The sequence below is a fragment of the Theropithecus gelada genome, chromosome 14 (genome assembly GCF_003255815.1).
Source record: "Theropithecus gelada isolate Dixy chromosome 14, Tgel_1.0, whole genome shotgun sequence".
Classification (NCBI taxonomy): domain Eukaryota; kingdom Metazoa; phylum Chordata; class Mammalia; order Primates; family Cercopithecidae; genus Theropithecus; species Theropithecus gelada.
In genome coordinates this window covers 122,804,029-122,830,412 of record NC_037682.1, presented here as the reverse complement: position 1 = coordinate 122,830,412, position 26,384 = coordinate 122,804,029, and the positions used below count along the sequence as shown (strand labels likewise).

Here is a 26,384-nt window from a genome sequence, read left to right as displayed (position 1 = left end):
TAAATTCTACACTTTAACTTTTCTTCTTCCCACATTATATGTTATTGATGTGACAATTTATGCCTTTTTTATATTGTGTATTTATTGACAAATTATTGTAGCTATGGTTATTTTTAATGATTTTATCTTTTAACTTCTATAGCAGAGTTAGAGGTAATTTATACACCATCATTACAGTATTGTAGTATTCTGAATCTTACCTTTATAATCAGTTTTATTCGTTCATATTGTTGGTATCCTTTCATTTCAACTTGAAGAACTCATTTGAGCATTTCTTGAAAGGCAAATCTGGTGGTGTTGAGTGCCCTCATTTGCCTGGGTAAGTCTTTAGTCTTTTATATTTGCATAGGACAGCTTTGCTGAGTAAAGTATTCTTGCTTAACAGTTTTTTTTTTCCTTTTAGCACTTTGAATATATCATCCCCTCTCTCCTTACCTGCAAGATTTCTGCTGAGAAATCTGCTGATAGTCTTATGGGGAATTTTCTCTTGAATACAAGTCACTTTTCTCTTGCTGCTTCCAAAATTTTCTAGGTTTTTGACTTTTTCAAATTTAACTATAATGTGCCTCATGACAAGCTCTTTCTGTTTAATCTATTTGGGGTTGTTTTGGAATCATGGATTTGGATGTTCATTTCCTTCTCCAGATGTTAGGAGTTTTTGTCATTACATCTTTAAATGACCTTTCTGCCCCATTCTCTTTCTCTGATCCTTTTAAACTCCTATAATGTGTGTATTGCTTCCTTGATTGTGTCCTGTAAGTCCTAGAGGCTTTTGCCACTGTTTTTCAATCTTTTTTTCTCTTTATTCTTCTGACTGGGTAATTTCAAATGACCTGCCTTTGAGCTCACCGATTCTCTTTTCTTCTTTATCAAATATGTTGTTGAAGTTCTCTATGGAACTTTTCAGTTCAGTCATTGTGTTCTTCATCTCCAGATTTGTTTTTTTAAATGATTTCTTTTTGTTGAACTTCTTGTTTTGTTCATGTGTTATTTTCCTGATTTTTAGTTATCTTTTTGTGTTCTTTGTAGCTTACTGCACTTCTTCAAGATGATTATTTTAAATGCTTTGTCAGGAAGTTTGTAGTTCTCCATTTCTCTGTGGTCAGTTACTAGTGCTTCATTTTGTTTCTTTGGTCATATCATGTTTTCCTGATTATTTGTGATCCTTGCGGCTTTGCACTGGTGTCTGCATTTTAAAAATTAGGCATCTTTTCCAGTTTTTACATATTGCCTTGTTATGTAAAGTCCTTCACCAATCAGCTTCTATAGAGATTTTGGGTGGGGCCATCTAATGAGGTCCATAGTGAGGCTTGCTATTGAAGTCCTCATGCTGGAGGGGCCTGTGTCTAGGTCAGTGGATGAATGAGCCTAGAACTTGGGTCCACAGGAGTCAGTCCAGTGCCTGGGTCTGTGAGGGCAAGACTAGAGCCTTGGTCCCCATGGATGAGCCTGGGGCTTGGGTCCACATGTGTGACTCCATTCTGAATCCACAAGAGCTGACCTGGCACTGGGATCCCCTGGTATGGGCCTGGAGACTGGGTCTATGGAGATGAACCTAAAGCAGGTTCTGTGGGAACCAGCCCGGTGCTTGAGTATCTTAGGCTTTGAGTCCTCAGGGGTCCTAAGTCAATATAGACCAGCTTGGAACCAGAGATTGTAAGGGCTGGCCTAGAGCCTGGAACCACATGAGCCAACCTGGAGTCTGGAGTCACTAGAGCTGGTTGGGTGCTGAAGTGGGTCTAAAGCCCAGTTCTGTGGATGCAACCCTAGAGGCTGGAGTTGTGGGGGCTGGCTTGGTATGGAAGTGGGTCTGGAGTCCGGGGCCACTGAGGCAGGCCTGGAGACTGGGGCTATAGGCCTGGCCTGGAATTGGGGTTCACTGGAGCTGATCTCTCTGTTGTTGGGTCTGCAGCAAAGTAGGCTACTCACTTTGCTTTCTTCCCCTCATGCAAGGCTATCTTTCTCCACACTAGGCTGAGTGGCCTTTGGGGGGTGGTGACATGAGTAATGTGGGCCTGGAATTGGGGTTCACTGGAGCTGACCTGTTGTTGGGTCTGCAGCAAAGTAGACTACTCACTTCTCTCTCTTCCCCTCATGCAAGCCTATCTTTCTTCACACTAGGCTGAGTGGCCTTTGGGGGGTGGTGTCATGAGTAATGTGAAACTCCTTCTTACTCTCTTCAATGCAGCTTTATTTCCCTGCTCCACCAAGGTGCTGTGGCCTCTCATCTGGATTCTTTGACTCCTGTGAAAGTATTTTTGTGTGTGCATTATTCCAAGCAGTGTTTCTGTGAGGAGACAAGAGCTGGGATCTCCTGTTCTGCCATCTGGCTGACATACTGTTTTTAAATTTTATGATGTTTGACATTCAGAGAGATTTGATCTTAATGCAGCCAAATTCATCAGTCTTTCATCCATTATTTATGTCATTGCTTTGGGCATACACAGACTTTCTCCTTCCAAAATCCTGATGTATATTTATTTGTATTTACTTCTACATTTTTAAAAACATTTAATTGAAAAACAATCATTGTATATATTTATGGGATGCAAAGTGGTATTATGACACATGTATACATTCAGGAGTGATCAAATCAAAGTAATTAACATACCAATCACCTAAAATGTTTATCATCTCTTTGTGAAGAGAGTATTTTACATACTCTCTTTGGCTATTTTGAAATGTACAACACATTATTATGAAGTATACTCAGCTTTGTTGTGAAATAGAACACCAGAACTTATTCCTCCTATCTAACTCAATACTTCTAATGTTAATGACTTTGCTTTTTTACTTTCTTCTCTATAATCCAAGAGTTGGGATCTATATAGATTTTTCACTAATAGTTAATCAGTGATTCCTACAACAATTTTGACTATCCCCTTCTTCCCTAACTGATTTCCCAAATTGTCATATTCATACACAAAATTCCTATATTGTATGAGTGTTTCAGGGCAATCTATTTTGTTATACACATCAATCTATCAACTCTTACGCCTAAAACTCACCATTTATATTATTGCCGGTTTGTGGAATGTTTCAAAATAGCCGGGGCTATTCCTCCTATCCTGTATAATTTTTCTATTTTACAGTTTTCTTGTCTGTAGCTAAAAATCAGCATTATTCTCCCAGAAAGCCATTCCAACAAAACCAAACAAAATTATTGGTATTTTGTTAGGAATTGCCTTAAAACAATAGTCACTTGGGAAAAAATGGTATCTTGATAGTGTTTAATATTTCTATTAGAGAGATGGTTTATTTCTTCCTCCTATTTTTCTGTTGCTGCTGCTCTCTGTTTTGTCCCATGATGCACCTCTCCACGCTCTGGGCACTCTTCCCTCACTCAGAAGTTGAGAGTGGAGAGTGAGTTCTAAACCCAGTGCCACCACCTGCTCGTTGTGTGACCTTGGACAAGATGCTGGATCTCTCCAAATCTGTATGTTATCTGTAAGATGGAGTTATTACAGTAGCTACTATTGTGATGATGAGATCATTTTAAAGATGAAACGGGAATTTATGCTAAAAGCAATTTATGTGGAATTAAAGTAGCACTCACTATATGTTGACTTTTAAGAATCGACACTTCATCACTACCATATTTTTTTTCTTTTTAAAGAGAAGGAGTAAAGCTCATTGGAAAAGCAGACCCTGATAGATCAGGAGTTCCAAGTATGGGCTGATCCCTGGTGAAGGTGGGATGGAAGACGTGGTGTCAGGAACTCTGCTTCGTAAGGTAATCTCCAAGTTGAGTAGAGAGGAAAGAAGACAAAGCCATGTCTGAGGGTGGTTTGGGCTCTTCGTGAGCATCTGAGAGAAGGCAGCAGGACACTGTGGGAAAGGGAGCCACGTCTTTCCCACCAAGGACAGGTGCCATGGTTGTGTGACACACACAGTTGCACAGGGCCTCAAGCTCAGAAGGGCCCCACATTTGGTTTAACGCTCTGCAATTGCCATCATGAAATACTCGATACTTTTAAAACCAGGGTCCTGCATTTTCATTTTGCACTGGGGTCCATCCGTGATGCATCTACCCCTCCACCCCCATTTCCACCCCTCCCTTGGCTTTCCTGGCCTTCCATCTGATGGAGTAGAGACAGCCTTGCATTTGTCTAGGACCTCACGCCCTAAGGCCCCATGGACACACCATTAAATGAAGAAATAACAAGGCCCGCAGCATTGAGGAGCCCACTACTTGCTATAATGAGGATGGTAAGGTTGAGGAATATACTTTTCTAGAAATACGAGTATTGGACATTGGTGAAGAATAAACACATAGGCCATGATTTATAAAGCTAGAGAGCTAGGCATGGCAGAGGCAGAATCCCTGCCCGTGCCTCTGGATCCTGTAGTTCCCAGCAAAACTGACAAATGCGTTGAGTGGCTCCTTTCCTTTGTCCCATCCACCATGCCCAGTTGCTTCTAGGGCAGCTAATTATTTCCTTCTTAGTAGTAGCTGAGGGAATTCAAGAGCAGTTAAAGGAATAACATATACTGTTCTCATATGCCTGGCATGGTTCTAAGCAATTTACATACAGTTTTCATTTATTCCTGGCAATGGCCCTGTGGTAGGTGGTATTATCTTTATTTTACAGATAAAGAAACCAGGCTCAGTGGATTCACCAACTTGCCCTAGTCATGCATATAGTAGGTGGTAAAAAGTTGACATAATCCCAGGTCTGTATGTCACCAATTGCTTTGTTCTTTAGCAAAACACTTGTTGCTTTTTGTTCTTTTAGTATATTATACTGTCCACCAACTGGAAACTGAGAAAGACAAAGAAATATTTTATTACTTTGTCCCAAGCACTGTCCTAAACATATTACATGTTTAACTCGTTTAATTATCGCAAGAGCTCTCTGGTCTTGGCTGCAGAAGCGAGATGACGAAGGGAACGTCATCGTTTGGAAAGCGTCGCAATAAGATGCACACATTGTGCCGCCGCTATGGCTCTAAGGCCTACCACCTTCAGAAGTCGACCTGTGGCAAATGTGGCTACCCTGCCAAGCGCAAGAGAAAGTATAACTGGAGTGCCAAGGCTAAAAGACGAAATACCACCGGAACTGGTCGAATGAGGCACCTAAAAATTGTATACCGCAGATTCAGGCATGGATTCTGTGAAGGAACAACACCTAAACCCAAGAGGGCAGCTGTTGCAGCATCTAGTTCATCTTAAGAATGTCAACGATTAGTCATGCAATAAATGTTCTGGTTTTAAAAAATAAAAATAAATAAATAAATAAATAAATAAAAATTTTCACAAGAAAACTAGGGTTCAGAAACTTTAAGAAACTGCTGTAAGGACTCACAGCTATTTAATGGCAGAACAGGATTCATATCTAAGCCGTCTGACTCCAGAGACAAAACCTGTAGCCACTATATGATGCTACTTCTCCTAAGAAAAGTTGAAGGGAAAAGTTTTGGTGGTAAATTATTGGTTGCGTATGGAAAAGGTCAAGAACAATTTCTAGGTTTCATGTTTGAGCACCTGGTTACAAGATGGCATCAATAAAACGTGAAGTACAGAAGGTTGAGTTGCAGGTTTCAGGGGAATGAGGGTTACATCAGCTCTGCACACACTGAGTATGAGGTGCCTGGAAGGGATCCAATAGGATGCTATACAATACTAGCACGTTACTGAAAGTGTTGCTGTAAGGATTAAATGAATTAATATATGTGAAGTGCAGAGACCCGTGCCTGGCACACAGTAAGCACAGTGTAATTCTTTGCCATTATTGTAACCCAATAAACAACTAGGTCATCAAGAAGCTAGAAGATCATAATGACCCAGTAAGCAACTGGGTCAAGTGGAGCTAAGAAGACAGATTTTGGCGAGAGATATAGAATAAACAGTTGTGAACTTATAGGTAACTAAAACTATGGGAGAAGGGGGGGATCTCTTAAAGAGAAAGTGTGGAATGAAGAGAAAAGAGTGTTAGGATGCAAACATTATGACAGGCATACAATTGCTTTCAAGGTATTGAATAAAGGCAGGTAATTAGAAAGTTTCTGAAGTTTCAACAAAAGGAAGGATTTTCCTTACATTTAGAATAAGGCATTGAGTCTCTGGCCAAGAAAGACAATTCTTTGGTAACCAATATAAGCAGAAATAGCAAATGAAGTAAAATTAGACAACTCCTAAAGAAAGGGGCCCAAAATGCTCTGCTTATTACCTGAACATGAACATGAGTTTGTGCCCAACATCACTATACATGGATAATTTCCCAGCTTCACAATTAGCTTCCAGCTAAATGTGCTATCCTGGCTTCTACATGGTCAAGAGATCTGGTCTTGAAGAGCAGTGGTCTAGTTCAAGATACTGAATACACACACACCCACACACCCACTCACACACCCCTGCTGCTTTGGCTAGTGATATGGTTTGTCTATGTCCCCACCCAAATCTCATCTTGAATTGCAGTTCCCATAATCTCCACGTGTAGTGGGAGGGACCTGGTGGGAGGTAATTTAATCATGAGGGCGGTTACCCTCATGCTGTTCTCATGAGATCTGATGGTTTTATAAGGGACTTTCCCCCCTTTTGCTTGGCACTTCTCTTTCCTGCCATCATGTGAATAAGGGTGTGTTTGCTTCCCCTTCCTCCATGATTGTAAGTTTCCTGAGGCTTCCCCAGCCCTGCTGAACTGTGAGTCAATTAGACCTCTTTCCTTTATAAGTTACCCAGTCTCAGGTTTGTCTTTATTAGCAGCATGAGAATGAACCAATACAGCTAGTGATCCTGGAGGAGTTCTCCTGATTTCTCGGGCTCTATATGAATGTCCTGCAGAAAGCCTTTTGTGCCATTCATCTGTATTTGATGTTTCTCCTTTGCAACCCACTCCTGCCTCTAACATAGCACTTACTCACTGAATTTAATCTTTCTACTTTTTGTCTTCTCTGTTAGATTATAAGCTTATATCTGAGATAGTTTTCCTTATAGTCCTAGGACCTGGCACAGTGCCTGATTATTGTAGGTGGACAAAAACTCAATTTTTAACTTATTCCTGGAAAGTACATTTCTAATTTCAACACCTTCTGTATAGTTCAGCCTCACTTCTCTTCCTAGACTGAGCTCAGAGAATCTGTGCGGATTCAATGCTCTAGATCCCTCCTTGTTCAATGTGGGAGTTTAATTACTTTTTTAGTTAACATTGCTAAGGTATAATTTACAAGCATTAAGATGAACATACATTAAGTGAACAAGTCAATGAATTTTGACAATCATATATTCCTGTATAGTTGCCACCATAATCAAGATACAATGAATTAATTCCATCACCCCTTATGTTTCCCTAGTTAATTCTCCATCCATGGCTCCAAAGACCACACTTCCCAATATCAAGGTAAGTTAGAAAGATTAGTAGCAAGAGAGAGATTTGAAAAAAGCAATCAAGGTACACTTTATGGAAAGGACACCATAGACTTTCTCTCAGATATCCCTCAGCAAATCATATCTGGGCTACAATGTAAGAAATCAGTAGAACTTCACGAAAAGAATACACCAAACGGGGAAGCCTGGCACTGGGCTGAGAGCAAGGACAGAGGGCGCTGGTTCTGACTTTGATGTGAACTCACCATGTAAACCTTGGAAAATCCTTTTCCTTTGTGAACTTCTTATCCTTCTCCTCCTTGGCTTTCTCCTCTTCCTCTTATAAAATTATTAGCTAAATCTTTAGGACTTTTCTTTCCAATGGGAAATGTCTGGTTTTTAAAGGAAATCACAATTCCCTCATCTGTAAAATGGGAATAATTACAGCATCTGCCTCATTGTGTTGTTATGCGGGTTAAATGAGGCATTCATGGAAAGTGGTTAGAGCAGAGCATGCATGTAACACAAAGTCTCAATCAATGTTAGCCATGATGGTGATGTCACTAGTGATGATTATGATTGTAAGAGAACAAGGGAATTATCCAAAGACCCAGGACACAAAGGAGTCATGAAATAGAGTGGTGAGTGTGTAAGCACTGGGCTTGGGTGGGGTGTACACCTTCTGTTCCTGTGCCCCAGGTGGCCAGGGTGTACCAGGAACCTGAGGCAAGGAACTGAATGACACTTTCACTCTGGAAGGCTGTGGAACATTCCCTAAAGTTGGAACCTTAGACAATGTCTAAAAGTTGAATTAGAAAAAAGATTCCAATATTAACATGGGGACAATAAGAAATGTGTCTGTCTTGACCTGAGCTCTGGATGAAGCAGCTGTGTCTCTCCAGGGAATGTGTAATTGCAGGTCTGTGCTGCAGGTGAATTTGGGATTCAGATATATACTTCCTATGTGGATTCACTCCTGGGGCCCCTGACAGAGGCAAACATAGAACTATTTTGGGAGGATTGTAAGTTTCCTGAGGCTTCCCCAGCCCTGCTGAACTGTAAATCAATTAAACCTCTGGCTCTTTCCCAGGCAACACAGGAGTTCTAGTTCTCATGTTTTCCTCCTGAGGTTGTTCTCAAAATCTGAATTACCAAGCTCAGGAGAAAACAACTGAGCATGAGCAAGAATCACAAACCACAACTTCTTAGGCTCCTGTGAATGGCAAGTAATCAAATAACGCAACAGGGGCTATGCAAGAATTCATGTGGAAATACGTAAGAGTCAAATACATAAATTAAAGGACATTAAAAAGTACATTCCTAGTATACAGAGTTTTGAAAATAAAAAATCAAGTCAGGAAAATTTAAAAATCTCAAGGAATGGTTAAACATTGTCAGAAAAGATAAAATTACTGAATTGGAAGATAAATCCTGGAAAGTCACCCAGAAATACAGAAATGGGGACTATGGAAGAGCAGTTAAGAGTGAGAAGACCCAACACATGCCTAACAGGAGCTCCAGAAAGAGGGCTGACAAATGATACTTGAGATAATGGAGGGCCAACAATTTTCCAAGGTTACTAAAGGTCCTGGGCATGGAAAATAATCAGCCAATATGTAAAACAATCAGACAGTATTCTGGATGAAGCTGCAGCAGTAGATCAAGTAAGGTTTTCAAAATTGCCCCACACTGGTGGCACAGGCAGCAGCCCTCAGTGGTCTCCAAGAGGCTCTGAGAAGCCCATCTGACTGACTGCAGATTGATGTGTCCACATTTTCCAGTTCATTCTAAAATTTTAATGACTGTAATCTCTGTGCTTATTATATTCACATCCATCTTACCTTGTGTCCTTATCTTGAAAGGAAATCTGAGAAATTAATAAGCAAAGAGCCTGACAATTACATAGTAAGTCCACCGTGCCCCAGCCAGTTTCGTCTAAAAACTGCCACTCTCTCCTTGCTGTGAACAGATCATCTCTGTCGCTTTTCTCCATATACTCAGGGCTATTCCACTAACGAAACGGGTTCTTGTCTTCAGTGCCAGGGGCAAGGTGACATTCCTTAAGATTTATTATTATTGTTTTCCATAACCCGAGGAATGTCAGTCCTTTAAAAGCCTCTGCACCATGTTGATTTTCTAAGTTAACTCTGACTTAGCATAGATTTATTGGCAAGGGTTGTGGTTTGCCTTGTGTGTGTGTGTGTGTGTGTGTGTGTGTGTGTGTGTGTGTATGAGTGAGTGTGCCTGTTTGAGACACAAAGGTGAAACAAGAGATAAAACCAATATTTATTTGGCTTTCACATGGTCCACTGCCTGAGCTAATTGCTATTATTTATGCCAATTCTTTCCCTTCCCATAGCAGTGAGATTAGGAGAGTAGTATCATGCACATTTATCACATGAGAATCAGGCTCAGAGAGGTTAGGTAGAGTGGAGGGTCACTTAGCTACGGGGCATATGAAAGAGAAGGACTAATAGAGAAAGAATGGCTCTCTGGAAAGAGTCCAGAATCCGTATGGAAAATGGAAACTCAATCTTGTGTGGTCTGATCCAGGCTTGTGGGCAGAAGGGAAGGTCCCTAAAACTTCCTATGTCTTCCTCTTTGGAGCCTAGTAAGTAATGGTGCTGGGTGCTGGTGTAACTTCTATCTCCCAGACAACCTTAACTCAAGCAACTTGAGACTCCCATACAAAACCATATCATCAAGCCCTGTTTTCCTGGGCTTGCATTCAACTCTCCTTCCTGCTGGCCTTCCCGGGTGCGTCTTGTGCTGTGTCATCCTTCTCCAGTCATCACACGACAATGAGCACCCAACGTCACCCCACACCCCATAGTGCCAAGGAAATTTCTTCTCTCTGAGGCTAATAGCTCTTTTTGTCCCAAGTACAATTAGCCATCCTTCCCCTAGGGGCCGGCTCCCTTTGGCTGTGGGTTCTTTCAAGTCTATCACATCAACACCACTTTCTGTTGAGAAGCTAGTTTATTGCAATGATAATTAGACATGCACCTTTCTGCACCACACGTCCAGTTTTTTCTCATGCACTCCAGCCCTGTCCTTCGAGCGGCACACACACTGCAGCTGCTGTCACTCTCGGGGCAGGAGCAGAGTCCAGAGCACAGGTGTGAAGGGACATAGACCTCTGATAGATACTAGCTGTGTGTCCTTGGGAAAGTTTACCTCTCCGAGCCTCTTTCCTCAATGGAATATTGGGATGATAATCCTACTCAGGAGGTTGCCTTAAGGATTACGTGGGAAACGTCCATGTAAGACCTCTGTTACGACAAATGCTCAGACTTTCTGGTTCTCCATCCGACCCGCTGCTCCATCCCCTAGTTCTCAAGGTGGGCATGTAGGTGAAGTTGCTCCTAAACACGCTCTATTCACAGATTGGACACTTGTGGAAGAGAAAAACACCCCACTTCAAAGGACAAAGGAGATTGAGAAGATTTGGTGGGTACAGAGTCTTGGACCAAAACCCGACTACCTCATTTCCTGGAAAATCATGTAACTTCTCTGAATTGCATTTAGAAAACCTGAATATGTGCCTCCTAGGATCACTCTGAAAATTCAGTGAGACAATGTGTATGAAAACATGTGCCGGCATGAAGGTTTGTGTAAAGTCATTCATTCAGGAAACCTTTCTGAGCTACCCCAATCCAGTCCTTGACATCATCTCAGGGGGAGCTGCTAGGTTTAGGACAAGCACAATAAAACCAATACCAAGCCAGAGGTGTGCAGGTGGCATCTGGGTGCCTGGCCAAGACACTAAGGCCACACTCTGAATTCTCATACAAACCCAGTGCATATCTCGCCACAGAGATTTTTCTTTCCAGGGCGGGGGGTGGGTCCTAAAATCCTCAGCCTGTCCGTGACCCAGAGCATTTTAAGGTGAGAACGTCCTGCACAACGCACCGTGTATTTCCTCTGGCAGACAGCTCCCCCCTGCAACCTCCACGGCGGCGGCGCGCCTCGCAGCCCGTCCAACACTGCCCTCTGGCGGCAGCAGCTCGCAATTTCATGGCTCGCCGACGGCCCCTCTGCTGGCTCCTCCCTTCCCAGGCCGCGTTCAGACTGCCAGGGCGCTGAGCGGGTCCGAGGGCAGGCAGTTTCCCTGCGAGTTCCAGATTCCTACATGGTCAGCTGATCTTTCCTCTGCATTCACCCCCACTCAGTCCTGAGTGATCATCAGGCTCACCTGATCCTGTTTAAAGGCCTTTATGCCCTTCAGAAAAGCTCAGGGTCTTGGCATAAAACCAAATCTGCTCCTTCGGTGAGAGCTCCTCTGTCCACACGTCCAGTCTTGGCTCTGGACCCGTCCTCCGGAGGTGCCAGCCCGCGGTTCCCAGGCCCAGCTCCCTGTCCTGCCTGAGGTCGTTCCTTGCATTTCCCGCTTCAGCCTTGCACGCCCTTTCCCGCCACCAAGCAAGGGGCTAAGCTCTTCAGAACCCAGAGGGATGTCACTTTCTCCATCGGGCCTTCTCCGGCAACTCCCTCCCCCTACTCCGAGTTGGATGCAGACCTAAGTCCTGCTTCCCACCCTGTCACAGTCCTTTCCCACCAGACTCAGCTTCTAGACCCAGCAATGACACTGTGTTTGCATTTGTAAAAATCACCATAGCCCTAAGATAGAATACAGTGCTGCCCATGGAGACTCAATAAATGTTGAAGGAAAACCATATGCAGCTTGGGAACTAGAGGAAGACTAGATGCTGCAAGGGTAACAAGTCATCACAATTACTTACATTCTCACTAATAATAATGGTCCTTATTGAACAGTTCTCATATGTAAGGCACCATTAAGTGCTTTAAATGCATGTTCTCATTGAATAGGCCTCTACATGATGTAGTGAGCATCTACAAATACCATCTCATTTAGTCTTCACAACAACCTTGGCAGGGAGAACAAGTGTTAGATCCATGTGACAGAGGAGAAAAGGAAAGTTGGGGAGAGGTGGGTGACCAAGCATCCAAGAAGAGTGTGAGAGCCCAGATTCTGCAATCTCTCTCCTAGTGACACAAGTCTGCTATACCTCATGAATACTCTGCCACCTTTTCCTGACAGAGACAGGTCTCCAGAGACGAAGTTAAACAGGAATGTGCTTCCACCTGCAGACCCAGGCTGTAAAAGCAATCATAGCTTCTCTTCTCTCGCTTCCAGTTTCTAATCAATTATGGAGGAAATGACAGTGGAGAGGGGAGGAGAGAGACACTCCATAGTGACTGCAGCTCATTGAAAAGATACCCGAGGCTTTGTCTCTGCAGCCACAATGCCCAGCTGGGAACACCAGGGCATTTATATGTAGGGTTTGGGTGGATGACACTGAGACAAAGGAAAAATGACAAACCAAGTGAATTAAGTGAAGGCGAAGTAAACGGTGCTCAGCAACAGATGGGGCTGGCGCTAGGTAATTTTCTCCTGTCACCTCCCCTCAGGTAATAGATAATCCTGCAGCTGCTCGATTTCCTGGGAAGGCAGGCACCGGGCCTGAATCTCCTTCCTGTTTGGAAGCCATAGCCCCCATTCCTTAACCTGTCTTGATGACAAAAATCTTAAGAGCCAAAACTTTTTGCAAGACTTATCATGGCGATGTAACTCCGTCTCGGCTGAGGTTGCTATCTGTCAGGCTGTCACCGTGACAGGCAGATTTGTAAATGCTCTGGCTCCAGTGTCAGAGGCTGAAGGTGACATTTTTCAGCTGGAGATTTTTTCCCCATCCCTCACAGAGACAGAACCACTAAGAAAGAGGAAAGCAATCCCCTGAATCAGCCTCTGCCCCACTCGCAGTCAGCCTGCCCAGGGTGTTGGCTCCTGAGCTCTGGGATTGTTTGTGAGCTCCCCCAGCCCACCTCTGTCCTGACCCCCACGCCCAGAACACAGTGATTTCATGCAAGGCCAAACTCCCAGCCCCACCCCTCCCCAACCCATCTGCAGGCCTGCCCAACTTTGCCTTCTAATGATTTGTCTTGGCTGATGGTCGCTGCTCGGCCATTACCATTATAAATACTTACATAGATTAATTAACCACCGTGTAAAACCCAGAATCCCAGCTAAATTCATTTAATGACCTGCCATGTGATTTCTTGGCTGAAGCATCTGAAACTAACCCTGAATGCTCAGTGACATTCATCCCTTTGATTCCTTCCTGGAATCACTAGTCAATCGAGTCTCCTTTTTAACCCCTTTTTTGCCTCTGACTTTCAGGGTCTATAATCCTGAAGGAGTCACACAGAGGTTTGGGTGATTTGGTTTCTTGGGTTCTTGCCCGACTCTCCGCATTTATGTGACACCCTTTATGAAGCTAGGGAAGGCCCTTTTATCCCTGATGCCACATCAAAGCTCAGGTAAGAAGAGTTTTATATGGCCGCATTTCTTGGCCCAGATGCCAAAATGGAAACGCTCTCTCTTTCCTCTGTCTACTCTCATTCTGTTTTATCTCTGTCCCCTCTCTTTGTCTCTCAGTTTCTTCAAAAAGGACCTAGCGTTATTCAGAGATCTGCGTGGGAGAGGGGCTAGACTTGTACCAGCATCACCCAGAGGTCCGCGTGGGAGATGGGCTAGCCCTGTGCCAGCATCACCCAGAGGTCTGCACGGGAGATGGGCTAAGCCCTGTGCCAGCATCACCCAGAGGTCTGCGCGGGAGATGGGCTAGCCCTGTGCCAGCACCTCTAAGAGGTCTGTATGGGAGGTGGCACCTCTTGTAGGCGGGCTTTAGGGGCATCAGAGGCAATCTTGGAGGGAAGGTCTCAATCCCCAGAGTGGAAGGACAAGAGAAAGACTAAGGTTGTAAAGAACGGCGAAGTGTCAGCCTGTGACCCCCTGCCCATTTCCTCTGTTTTTCCTCCCTTCCCTTTGAGACTTCACTGGTGCTCACCTAGGGGCCATGTGGGATGCCTTGATGACAGTTCCCACGCCCGCCCACCATCCCGTCCAGGAGGGGGTCTAGCTCTCAGTTTTTTCTTGATCAGATGCCATAATGTTCAACTTCTTCATTTAGAAAAGCTAACGATATTTACCTCACCCAGCAGTCTTGTTTTATTTGTGTTATGACTAATGAGTAACATGACACGTGAAAGACGCCTGGCACCTGGCGGAGCTCTGGCTGCACCGCCTCCCTCCTAGCCCAGAGACCGCTCAGCCCCGCCCCGCCCCACTCCGCTCCGCCCAGCCCCACTCCGCTCAGCCCCGCCCCACTCCGCTCCGCCCCGCCCCACTCCGCTCAGCCCCGCCCAGCCCCGCTCCGCCCCGCCCCACTCCGCTCCGCCCCGCGCCGCAGAAAGAACGCGCCAGCGCCACCTGGCGGGGCCGAGCGGGAGCGCGGGGTGGCGGGTGGCGGGTGGCGGGCGCCGGGCCACGTGGGGGCTGCGCCCTGGGGTTGCGAGATCTTTACCCCCTTGGGGTTTATATTCAGGAGAAGACAACATGGAAGAGGAGGAGAGAAAACAGTGAAGGAGATGGAAGAGAAGTCGGGAGGAGCTTTCAGGGAAGACGAGGGGACGGAGTCCAGGCGAGGACACCGCCCTGGAGGGGGGCCTGGAGGGAGCGCAGTGGGGTGGGGTCCACGCCCGCCCACGCCCCGCGGGTCTCGGCTCGGCCACCCTGGGCCCGGAGCTCCTCGTCACGTGGACTCCCTGGGTGCACGGGGCGGAAGAGGAGCAGTCGCCCAAGAAGCTGTCTTATCACCCGGGCAGCGCCTCGGGCCCAGGCCCACAGGGGCGAACTCACCGCGGCCCCGCCCCCGACATTGGGGCGCTTGCTGGGCCTGAGGATCTGAACTACGTTCCGCGAAGGACGGAAGGAACCGCCCTGGCACTGCGGGAGGAGGGGCTGTAGGCTGTGGGTGCAGGGCCAGGGGTGGCCTGGGCCCCTGGTGCGCCCTCCGAGGGCTGCAGGCTTTGCTCAGAGGACAGCCCAGGGCTCCCTGGCGCCAGGGTCGGGCAGGTGCCTGATCCTCTGCCGTCTGAGACTCACCCACCCAGACCGCACATCCTTCCAGAAAGGGCAAGGCCCGGCTGAGTGATCCAAGCCCCTTGCTCCCCACCGGCTCCAAGGCCCTCGCTGAGGATTTCTTCTTCTCCTGCCTGGGTTTGACCCAAGGCAGCTTCCACTCCCCCCTACCAGCCCCTTGACATTCCTCTCCGCGCTGATGGAGAAGTGACAGGGTGGACCGGACAAAGAGCTTCCTTCTCAGCCCCGTCTTCACCCGTCCTGTGCCTCAGGCTGGCTCTGCTCCAGAATCCCAAACTATAAGTAGCAATCCTCCCATTTTGTTCCCCAAGGATGTGGGCCACGGCCTGCTCTTAGCAGCCACGTCCGGCCTTCCTCGGACCCCAGACTGCTGCTCACTGCTTCCAGCCGTTCTCCCACACTCAGGCCCCCCACTCTGCACTCTGACATCTTGCAGATGGGAAGTTTGTTCTGTATTTCGGTACAGGGCAGCGTCCACGGTGATGTTTCTGAGGGCAGAGAAAGCTCTCCCTTCTGGGGAAGGGTGGAGTCCCCTGGGTGCTTGGGTTCTGCTGGGTCGGTGGGCGCTGAGCCGGTGCAGCATCTCCACAGCCCGTGGGGACTGAATAGGTGCTCTGGGCTGGCTCAGGCCTGGTTTCTGTCCATCTGATCCCTGGGTGTTTGTGTGTCATGTCCACCTTTTCCGGTACTGGGGTTCACATCTCTACCCGCTACACGCATCCCCCTGGGAGAATGCCTGCCCCTCGATTTCCGGCATTCTGGCAGTTTTGTTCATATTCTTAATGAAATATCTGTGAACGTGTGAGCTGTACCAAGGCGTTCAGGGAAGCCTCACTGCGTGTCATACTTTTCTCTCCTCTCATCTGCATTCCTGGCCTTTTCTCTGCCAGCTTGGTGTGCTCCTCTACCCAGTTGCACAAATAGATGAGCTCAGGGACAGATGTGTGAGGGGACAGACGTGCTGATCTCATCATGAATTCAGCAACATGGATCCCCGCCTGCAAGACCACCAGCTTCATGTCCTCTCTGCTGTCATTGCCAACACAACAGCACAGGGTTATCCCACAGAATTTCATCATGTGTGGACTAGGGAGCCAACCATGTACATGAGAATCCCTCTGCCCAGGGAATAGGTATACGACCAATAATCATTCGTATTGCTGAGTCTCTCTGGAAGGCTGGCAGGTGACGAGAGTGGGAGGGGCTGGCCCGGGGTGCCAGCTGCCAGCAGGATAGGTGAGAACAGCCTTGACCCCACCTTCTGAGGAGTGCAGTCCCAGCCTGCGTGGTGGGAGGGGAGATGGGGTAGAGAGGACCCAGGATTCATGGCACCCTTGCTGGCCTTCCGTTTTCCATCCTGGGTGGATCTACATCTCTGTTGGATGTACATTTCATTGCTGGGACACTGAGAAGCAACAGAGTGGTTTCCTTCATCTCTCCAGGCGTTGGGACATGTCCTTCCAGCCTGCCAGTCCTCAAGGGGAAATTCTGGTGGTCTCTGCCTATTCGACATCCCAGCACAGTGGACCGGATGTCACACTTGACGGCTGACCAGAGACAACATGAAACTTCTCTGCACCTTAGTGTCCTCATCTGCAAAATGGGGGTAATAATGGCATCTACCTCTTAGGAATTGTGAGAAGAAATGAAAAGATGAACACGAATCTCTTACCACATGACCCACACAGAGCCAAAACTCAACACCCAGTAGCTATTTTTATAGTAGTACTATTTTTCATGTATTTAATAGTACTATTAAATAGTACTATTATTTAATATTATTGTTAAAATATTAATTTTTATGGTTAGTATTTTATATATTATATATTTATTGTTAATATAAATATATTAATATTTAATATTATTGAATATTACTATTATGTTTAATTTGTTTAATATTACTATTAAATAGTACTATTTTAATAGCAGCATTGTATTTTGTGATTTGAGGGAAAACCACAATGTAAGGTGCTGGTGATGCTGATAATTTCTCTATTATTCCCACTTGTCTCTTTCTTGTTCTCGTTTTCAGAGCAGGCAGGGAGACGGAGGAGGGCAGATGTCTACGCAATGCCATTATGGGCAGGTGTCCTGGAAGGGGAACTTGGCATGAGATCTGTTCAGAATGGGGCTCCTCAGACCGCAAGCCCATGAGCCTGGGGCAGCCTGTGGCCTGGAGGAACAGCAGGGAGGATGAGGAGCTGAGGCCTCCCTTGGGATGGGGCTCCATCCCCCTGCATGAGGCCTGGCCCAACCCCAGCCCTCCCAGACGGCTGCTCAGGTCCAGCCAGCCCCTCCTAAAGGACTTCACCTCCACCTGTCCTCAGAACACCTGTGAAGGAATGAGTGCTTCCAGGGCAATCGGGCCAAAAGCAACATTTGGGGGGAAATTGAATTCCAGGGGATGAATCTCATAAGTCTGGCCTAGGGACTGAGAGAGTCTTGAATTAAGCCCCTGAAAGTTGTTTTTCTAAATAGCTTTTGTCCTGGGCTGGGATCAGAAGAGACACAGATTCACTCTGCCCTGGCTCTGACCCCTCTCCTTTCTCCGTCCTTCCAGCCCCTCCTGAGTCGAGCCTTTTAACCATGGCTAGTTTCTGAGGGGCCAGGCAATACTGGGTGGGGAGGCAAGTCAGGGCCAGAACAGCCTTCCCTGCCAGGCCACCTGTGTTCCTGCCTGGCTCTGGTCCTGGGCCCTCCCCACGGCCTCATGCTGAGCCACAGGCAGTGCACTGGCTCTCAGGAGAAGGGGCTCAGTCCTCGCAAGTAAAAAGCAGAGCTCCAGGTATAGAGACATCCCTGGAGAGTGTTCCTTCCTTCCTCGGGGGCTGCGGGGATTTTCCTTAACAAACATCCAATTTATTGGTAGCTCTCGTTTTCACTGAAGGGTATGCACATGTAAAATTAAAACCAACTAAATGCATTTTTAAAAACCAACTAGCTAACTAAGAGTGTGTCTCGCAGAACGCACCAGGGCTCTGACAATCCTAAGGAAACACCTCTACAATGTGTGGGGCTTCGCAGGCCTCTGAGCAGGGGTGACATCAGCTCAGACGGGGATGGGACACCTGCCCATTGGTCTGCAAGATGGTCATATTTTCTGAGGGTCCTATTTTCTGCTTCAAAATGGTGCTCCAGACAGCAGGACTGACGGTTTGGGTGTCAGATCCCTGGGAGCAGCTGGTGTCTTCCACACACGCATCACCCTCCCCACCCCTCCACAACCGAAGCAGCAGCATCAAGCTCAACTCACAGCATGACCTGGGCCCTGCTGCCTGGCAGATGCTGGTCAGTCACTGGGGATGTGAAGCCGACAGGCCAGGTGCTGCTGTGGGGCCAGAGCAACCCCGGGCACAGAGGAGGCAGCAGCCAGAGAAGAGCCTGCCCAGCGTGTGTCTGGGAGGAGCAGACGGAGGGAGGAGCCGGGACTCTTAACATTTTTGGGATTTTGAAGCTCAACTCACTGACTTCTCCGAAAGAGAAATGACACGTGCCATCCCATTCTGATGCATTTGGAAGGCATTTTTCATGGACCTTCAAAGTAACCATTAACAAGGCTTTTCTGAGCCAGTGGCGTGTGCTACCCAACCTCCTTCCAACCCTGCTTTGAAACCCGCTTTCAGAAACCCAGGCGGGGCACCGAAGGAGGACGGGGAGGCTGCTCTCCCCGCTGTCCGGAGTCGGCTGAGACGACCCTCCCCTGCCCTGGGAGCCTGTTCTCTGGCTCCGCGGAGGCAGCCTCGCGGCTCGGGGAGCGCGGAGGCAGCCTCGCGGCTCGGGGAGCGCGGGTGCCCTCCGGTGGCCGTCGTGGGGAGCTGCAGGCGCGCCCCCGCGGCACCTGCCGCTCCTCATCCAGATGTGGGAACTGCCTGGCTGCGCGCCGCACCCCTCCGGGGTTTATTAGCTGTAATGTCAGCGCAATAATAGCCCCGGGGAGGCTATTACACCACTATTTCCATTCAGAGGAGGGCTATTCCGTCAACGACTCCAGAGGCCTGAGCGGTAAATGAGTTTTCTTTTAAAAATACGTTCACTGATTGTTTTGCTAGGACACATTCGGCACCAAGGGGATGTGAGTGCGGGGCTGGAGGATACGTGGGGTGGGAGTGGGGTGGAAACCATCCCAAGATCTTCAGCAAAGGCCGGGGAGGAGCAGCAGGACTTCACAGCCCTTCCGCCACCAGACCCAGGGGCCCCTCTCCTGTGGCCTCTCCCAGTGGCATCCTGTGGAGTGGTTTTGTTCTTTGAGGAGCACGAGCCTTGGACATCCGTATTTCGGTGCATCTCTTGCAGCATCCCCCACTCCCACCCCAGGCACTTGGGCAGCACTAATTCAAGTGACTTGTGACTGCCCCACTCTGCAGCCACACCCGGGGGCCGAAGGTGAGGTGGACAGGGAAGACAGCAAGGCGGGACGCCGACCCCAGGCTGACGCCCACGAAGGCCCCTGGCCTGTGACCAGGCTGGTGAAGGTCTGGGGAGCAGAGGGCTCTGCCGGAACCGTGGAAAGCCCAGGCCACAGCGGGTCTCAAACCTTGCCCTCCTTCTAGCCCTCATTAGAATCACCGAGTGCAGTGATGTCCTATATCCCTGCCCGAAGCCCAGGTTGGAAGGGTCAGGCATCCCTCTGGGCAGTGAGATCACCTTCAAGCAACTGGGGTGGGAGGGGCGCTGGGACGGTGCAGGTGCAGACCGCGGTTCATGGCTGTCAACCAGCTGACCCCACGCGTGACGCTGTTGTCACATTTCATGCAGGTGCAATTTTCCTTCTCCCCTGGAACGTGGGTAATTGAAATCATTTGCTACTTTCTAACACGGTGGAAGCATTGCATGAGGTGGAGGGGCCCTGGGATTGAGCCCTGGCCTGCCCCAGGTCCTGACCTGCAAGAGGGGTGAGTGCTTCCCAGCTCAGTCCCTGCTGTCTCTGAGTCCAGCAGTTCAGGTTGTCCCGAACTGGGGCAGAACGTGGCCCTGCAGCCCGGGCTCCGCTGCCCCCACACCCTCCAACCAGGGCGCCGCTTCACTCCAGTGAGCCCTGGCAGGTCAAGTCTGGGTTATGATTGCTTCTAATTAGCATTTCCAGCAGATGGAACATTCTCCAACCTCCAGCCCACAGCTAAGTGCTTCTTAGAAAAGGCCAGAAATTATTTTCTACCTTGGAAAACATCAAAGGAAATCAAAGGAAATGGCCCCATTCTTATCTGTGCCTCTCGGCCAGCCTTGCTGTGGCGGTGTTCGGGTGGGGCTGAGCCATGAGGGGCTGAGAGAGGAGTCTCTGAACCGGATGCAGTTGGCCCTTGAACCACATGATCTGAACTGCACGGATCCGCTTATACACGGATCCGCTTAAAGTCAAAGTTACACCGAGAGTCCTGCCCTTCCTGCCTCCTCCCCTTCGGCCTCCTCTACCTCTTCCGCCTCTGCCACCCTTGAGACAGCAGGATCGATTCTTCCTCCTCCTCCTCCTCTTCCTCCTCAGCCTACTCATGGTGAACATGGCGAGGATGAAGAACTTTATGATGATCCACTTCCATTTAATTAATAGTAAATATATTTTCTCTTCCTTATGATTTTCTTAATACCGTTTTCTTTCCTTTAGCTTACTTTATTGTGAGATTACAGCATATAACATGCAAAATCTATGTTAATTGACAGTTCATGTTCTCAGCAAGGCTTCTAGTCAACAGTAGGTTATTAGGAGTTAAATTTTTGAGGAGTCAAAAGTTACGCATGAATTTTCAACTAACCAAGGGGTCGGTACTCCCAACCACTGCATTATTTGAGGGTCAACTGTAGTTCCTGACAGGACAGTGAGCAAGTTCCCAGGCCCAGCCTGCTCTGACAGCGGCCACCGGGGAGACCATGGTCTGTGGCCTGTGGCCTGTAGCTCTCCTGGTGGGGACTGGAGAGGGGACACTCATCAGCCCCTGGCTGTTTAGCCCCTTGTGCATTCCTCCTCCCACACCTTTGAGATGGGAAGATCCTGGGAGGCAGGGCCAACGCCAGGCTTCTTTGTAAGCATCCTGAGCCAAGGACAGCACTTCTTATGTAGGATAAGATCGTAGGATGTCAGAGCTGGAAATACCCTCTAGTTACCATGACTAGATTCTAAAAACTTTTGTATTGAGTGTCTTCTTTATGCCAATATCCTAGACATTATGGGTGAAAAAGTGAACAAAACAATGTCCCTGCTTGTGTGGAACTTCTATTTTAGTGGAGGTAGATTGACACTAAACAAATAAACAAGTGAATGCTACTATGTTACATTGAAATGCCTAAGCAAAATGATTTAAAAAAAAAAAAAGGTAAGGAGAGACTGCGTGGCTCTGCTTCTACTGAAATAGGGCGATTGTGGGGCCTTGGCCCTGAGGCAGGAATGCGTTTGGTGTACAGGGGACCAGCGGGAGATGGAGACCAACATGTTTGTAGCAGAGTAAATAGAGGGTCAGAGACAGACGAGATCAGAGACAAACTGCCACGACCCCACATTGCCGTTTGGCTCTGGGGAGGTCTGAGTGCTGTCGGCCTGCCTGCCCGACTCTCCACGAGTGCCCGGCTGCTTCCCATGGATGCTGGCTGGGGAGCCTCGTCTGGTTTGAACAGTGCATCAGGGAGGACTGACTGGGGCTGGGCAGTGGTAGCTGCCCCCTACGCTGATTGAGCTTCTCAACGGCCCAACTGCTGGGCTTCTGCGAGGATCTCAAAGGGCCATCATTAATCCCTCTTCACAGAGGCTTTGTAACAATTACACATGACACCTATGTAAGCTATTTTTTTAAAAAACTCACTCCAACTTAGAATTTCTAGAAAGCTCAGTCTTGGGTTGAGACTTCCACCTAGATGGGTCCTCTCCCAGCCCTGAGCAGCCCAGAGTGGGTCTTCTCTCCGGGCTCTGGGCCGGCCTCCACAGAAGACAGCTTTCACGTTCACCCTAGTGGGGGCTCGCTCACCCCCAAGGCTCCCTCACGCCCCTCGTCTCCTCGCCCACCTCCAACTCAGGCTCTTCACCACGATGGGGAGTGTCGTTGTCCTACACAGCTGGGGACATGGAGTCCCAGAGAGCTGGCCCAGCCTGTATCTCACACAGGTCATCGCCAGGGCCAGGATATGCACTGCAGCCTCCAGAGGCCCCCTGCTCTCTAGGAATGCGGGAATGTTGGGGAAAGGAGGCTTCTCACACGGAGACAGGGAGGTGGCATTCTGAGCAGGCCTGGGAAAGCCACAGGGCCTCCAGTCTGGGACTGGGCCAAGTGTCCACTGGCAGGTCCCAAAGCTGAGCAAATGAGAGGCCAGGGTCCTGCATAAAGGAAGCCGCAGTGTCAGCCAGAGGACAGAGACAGCCCGAGGGCATGCTCCTCCCAGCTCTGTGGAAGCTGCAGGTTGGGGAGGGCACCAGGGGATGCTGCCAGCAGCTCAGAGGCTGTTGAGAAAAGGTTTCCAGGCAGAGTGAAGCAGGCTACCCACTGGGGAGTGCGGGGGAACTGCCTTCCTATAGTTTCCAGGTTGGGTGGGGGTGTGTGACTATAGCTTTATACTCTCGGAGACATCAATTGCCACCCAGCCAGGAGGATCCCCCCTGGATCACTCTGGACAGGTTGGCAGAGCCAGAGAAAGTTGCTGTTGTCAGGACGTGAAGCCCGCCATGCATTGTCCTCCCTGGGCCCCGTGCTCTCAGTGCACCACACACAGGAGCTCATTTCACCCCCACAGCAAAATTCAGAGGGGATTCTTCCAATTCCACAGACAGAATGAAGCAATGAAGTTAGGTGAGGTTAAGTGATCTCGAATTCTCCATACACGGCCAGCCAGTAAGTAGTAGAGTTAGAATTAGAACCCAACTCTGCTGAACTCCAAAGCAAGTGGGGGTTGATTCAGTCCCAATAACCTTTTGCCACTGCCTGCCCTTCAGAACGCCCTTTCTAAGTGCAAGCACATCCCACCCTCCAGTGGATCAGCTCCTCACAAGGCAGCACACACCAGGGCTGGGAAGACCCTGGGGAGAAGTCAGCCTGGGAGGCCATCAGCTCCGATGACAAAGGACAACCCAGAGGCACCTCAGGGGACCTTCCTCTAAAGCAGCCACCTGCTCTTTGGCATTGCCCTGCAGTCCCCCAAATATGAGCATGAATGCTGGCATGGGGATCAGGTCGCCTCACTCATGCCAGACCCCTCCACAGCAATCATGACAGGATTTTTTTATTCATGTTCTGGTCCTCTGCAGGGCAGGTTTAGTGTGAACACATTGACAGAGTGAACCTTGGACACATCTGGGGTCTATTTCTGCAACTACAAACCCACTCTATCATGCAAAATTAGGGCCCATCGGCCCCCTTGATGTGCCTCCTCCCCTTCACCTCCACTCTTGGCTCCTAAAGCATCAACCTGGTCAGACTCCTTCTGGAGCCTGTTGCATTATCCCTTCATTCCCCAAGAGGAGACTTAGGTACCAGAGCCGGAGGGCAGGGGATGTTCCCCTCCTCTCGTGCACCCTGCACAGTGGCCCGCTGCAGACAGCCCTGCCAGCGGGGCTCCTGTGATGTATGCATCCCCAGTCCCTTTCTCGCCTCACTTCAGAGGAGCAAAAAGCAGAGAAACAAAGGCGGGGGCTGCTGAAGCGCAGAGAGCGATGCTCTGCCAGGGAGCTGTTAGCATCCTTCTTTCGATTAGGAATAAAGCATGCAGACCTTCTGGTTGGGTTTTGCAGTAAGAAAGGGAAGCTTTGCTTTTAGAGGGAAAGTTCAGTTATAATGAAGAATAATTGCTGTGCAGATGAGTGCAGGTTGTTATTTTCGCCACAGAATTCCTAGAAAGCAGTACAGGCCTGCATCCTTGCTTGTGCTTGTGTGATAGGGAGAATGGTGGGGAGCTGGTGTTGGGGTGTGTATGGCATCTATCTGCCTTTTCCAGCTCATCTCACTTCACCCCTCAGTCCCGGCTGCTAGGTAAAATGGGCAGAGCCAGTGTGGGCACAACATGCTTCCCAGGAAACAGCGGCTGCCACCATGATCCAGTAGGTACTGGGTCGGCCCCTCTCTTGGGGCCCCAGGAACCAGAGAGGATCCAGCACCGAGAGGGAGCTGATTTCGATATGGCTGTCAGAACTGAATGGATGCGGGCAACTTTCAGTGCAGACGCTGAGAGCAAATCGCAGCAGAGACGCACTCAGAGTGGAGTAACAAGGAAGGACTCGATCTCAGTGTCAGTGGCCTCCAGGGGAAGTGAGAATCGGGCTCACACTGGGCTCCTCTGCTTTGCAGTGTTTAAGGCCGGCAGGGTCCCTGGTCCCCACCCAGGGGCACAGTCCCGAGCAGGCTGGCAGGGGAGAGGGCACCGCTCTCCAGCTCTGCAGCTGCACCCATGCTACAAGGAGGGAGGGCCCTCAGCCTCCCGCGACTCCCCGCAACTGACGGTGTTAGGACAGCAGGAGCACGCAGAAGCTCTTCTGAATTGGTCCTTCGGGGCCCTTGCAGAGCACCCGCTGTGGACTGCAACCACAGTTGCTGTTTTTGTGCAGAGATTCTTAGACTAGTCCCCACAACAACCTTCCAGACAGGTATTGCCCCATTTTCCAGGAAGGAACACAGAGGCTCCTCCGCTCTACAGCATGCCAACAGTGCTGCCTCGATCAGCAGCTGACAGAGGAAGGCGTTCAGATCAGGAACGGGTGAGACACTGCAGGAGACAGCCCAGGTGTCGCTCGCGCCAGGGAGAGGACCCAGCGATGACCCAGCCACTGCCCATGGAGGGCGGCTGAAAGGTGTCAGTGGGTGCGTCGGTTCTGCCTGCAGCCCTGGGGGCTGCGTCCTGGATGTGCTTTTTCCAGAGACAGCACTTGAGATTGGAAGGACTGGTCAGCTCAGCCTAAAAATTGCTTTTCACTTAGCCGGATTCTCTAGCCACAGGGTGAGGGTGAGAACATACACACACACACACAGACACATACAGACACACACAGCCACGCACAGAGACACATGCAAGGAGACACACACAGACACAGACGCACACATGCTCACACACACAAGGAGATATACACGCAGACACAGACACACGCACGCTCACACACACAGGGAGACACACACACAGACACAGACACACACATGCTCTCACCACACACACACAAGGAGACATACACATAGACACAGACGCATACATGCTCCCACCACACACACAAGCACAGACACAGATGCACACATGCTCATACACACACACAAGGAGACGTACACCCAAACATAGACACATACACACGAGGAGACATACACAGAGACACACACATGCTCACACACATGCAGACACACACAAACACACAGACACAGGCACACACACAGAGACACAGAAATACACATGGGGACAGATACACAGTCACACACATGCTCACACATACAAGGAGACACAAACACACAGATGCACACATGTTCACACATACAGGCACACACAGATGCACACATACAGAGCAACACAGAAACACACACACACACAAGGAGACACACACAGACAGCTTCATGCATGCTCACACACACACAGGCACTCACAGACCCAGAAGACACAGACACAGAGGCACACATGCTCACTCACAGGCACATACACAGACACAGGCACACACACACAGAGACACGCATGCTCACACACACAGGCACTCACAGGCACATACACAGACACAGGCACAGAGACAGAGACACGCACGCCCACACAGGCACTCACAGACACTGACACAGACATGATCTCACACATCGACACAGAGACACACAGGCGCACACAGACACAGACATGATCTCACACACAGACACAGACACAGACATGATCTCACACACAGACACAGAGACAGAGGCACACAGGCCTACACAGATGCACACACACACAGGCGCACACAGACACAGATACGATCTCACACACAGACACAGGCACACAGGCCTACACAGATGCACACACACAGACACAGACACAGACATGATCTCACACCGACACAGAGGCACACAGGCCTACACAGATGCACACACACACAGGCGCACACAGACACAGATACGATCTCACACACAGACACAGGCACACAGGCCTACACAGATGCACACACACACAGGCACACACAGACACTGACACAGACATGATCTCACACAC

General features: G+C 48.9%; 1 protein-coding gene and 1 pseudogene across 7 annotated transcripts in view; one reads left to right on the top strand and one right to left on the bottom strand.

Annotated features, from left to right (window-relative positions):
* The window catches only part of NTM (neurotrimin), a 964,342-nt gene that overhangs the window by 628,803 nt on the left and 309,155 nt on the right, over positions 1–26,384 (bottom strand). The gene's annotated exons all lie outside the window — the stretch shown is intronic.
* Positions 4,859–5,219, top strand: LOC112606396 (annotated as a pseudogene). Its single transcript, XR_003115631.1, has one exon. The product of XR_003115631.1 is annotated as a 60S ribosomal protein L37 pseudogene (transcript).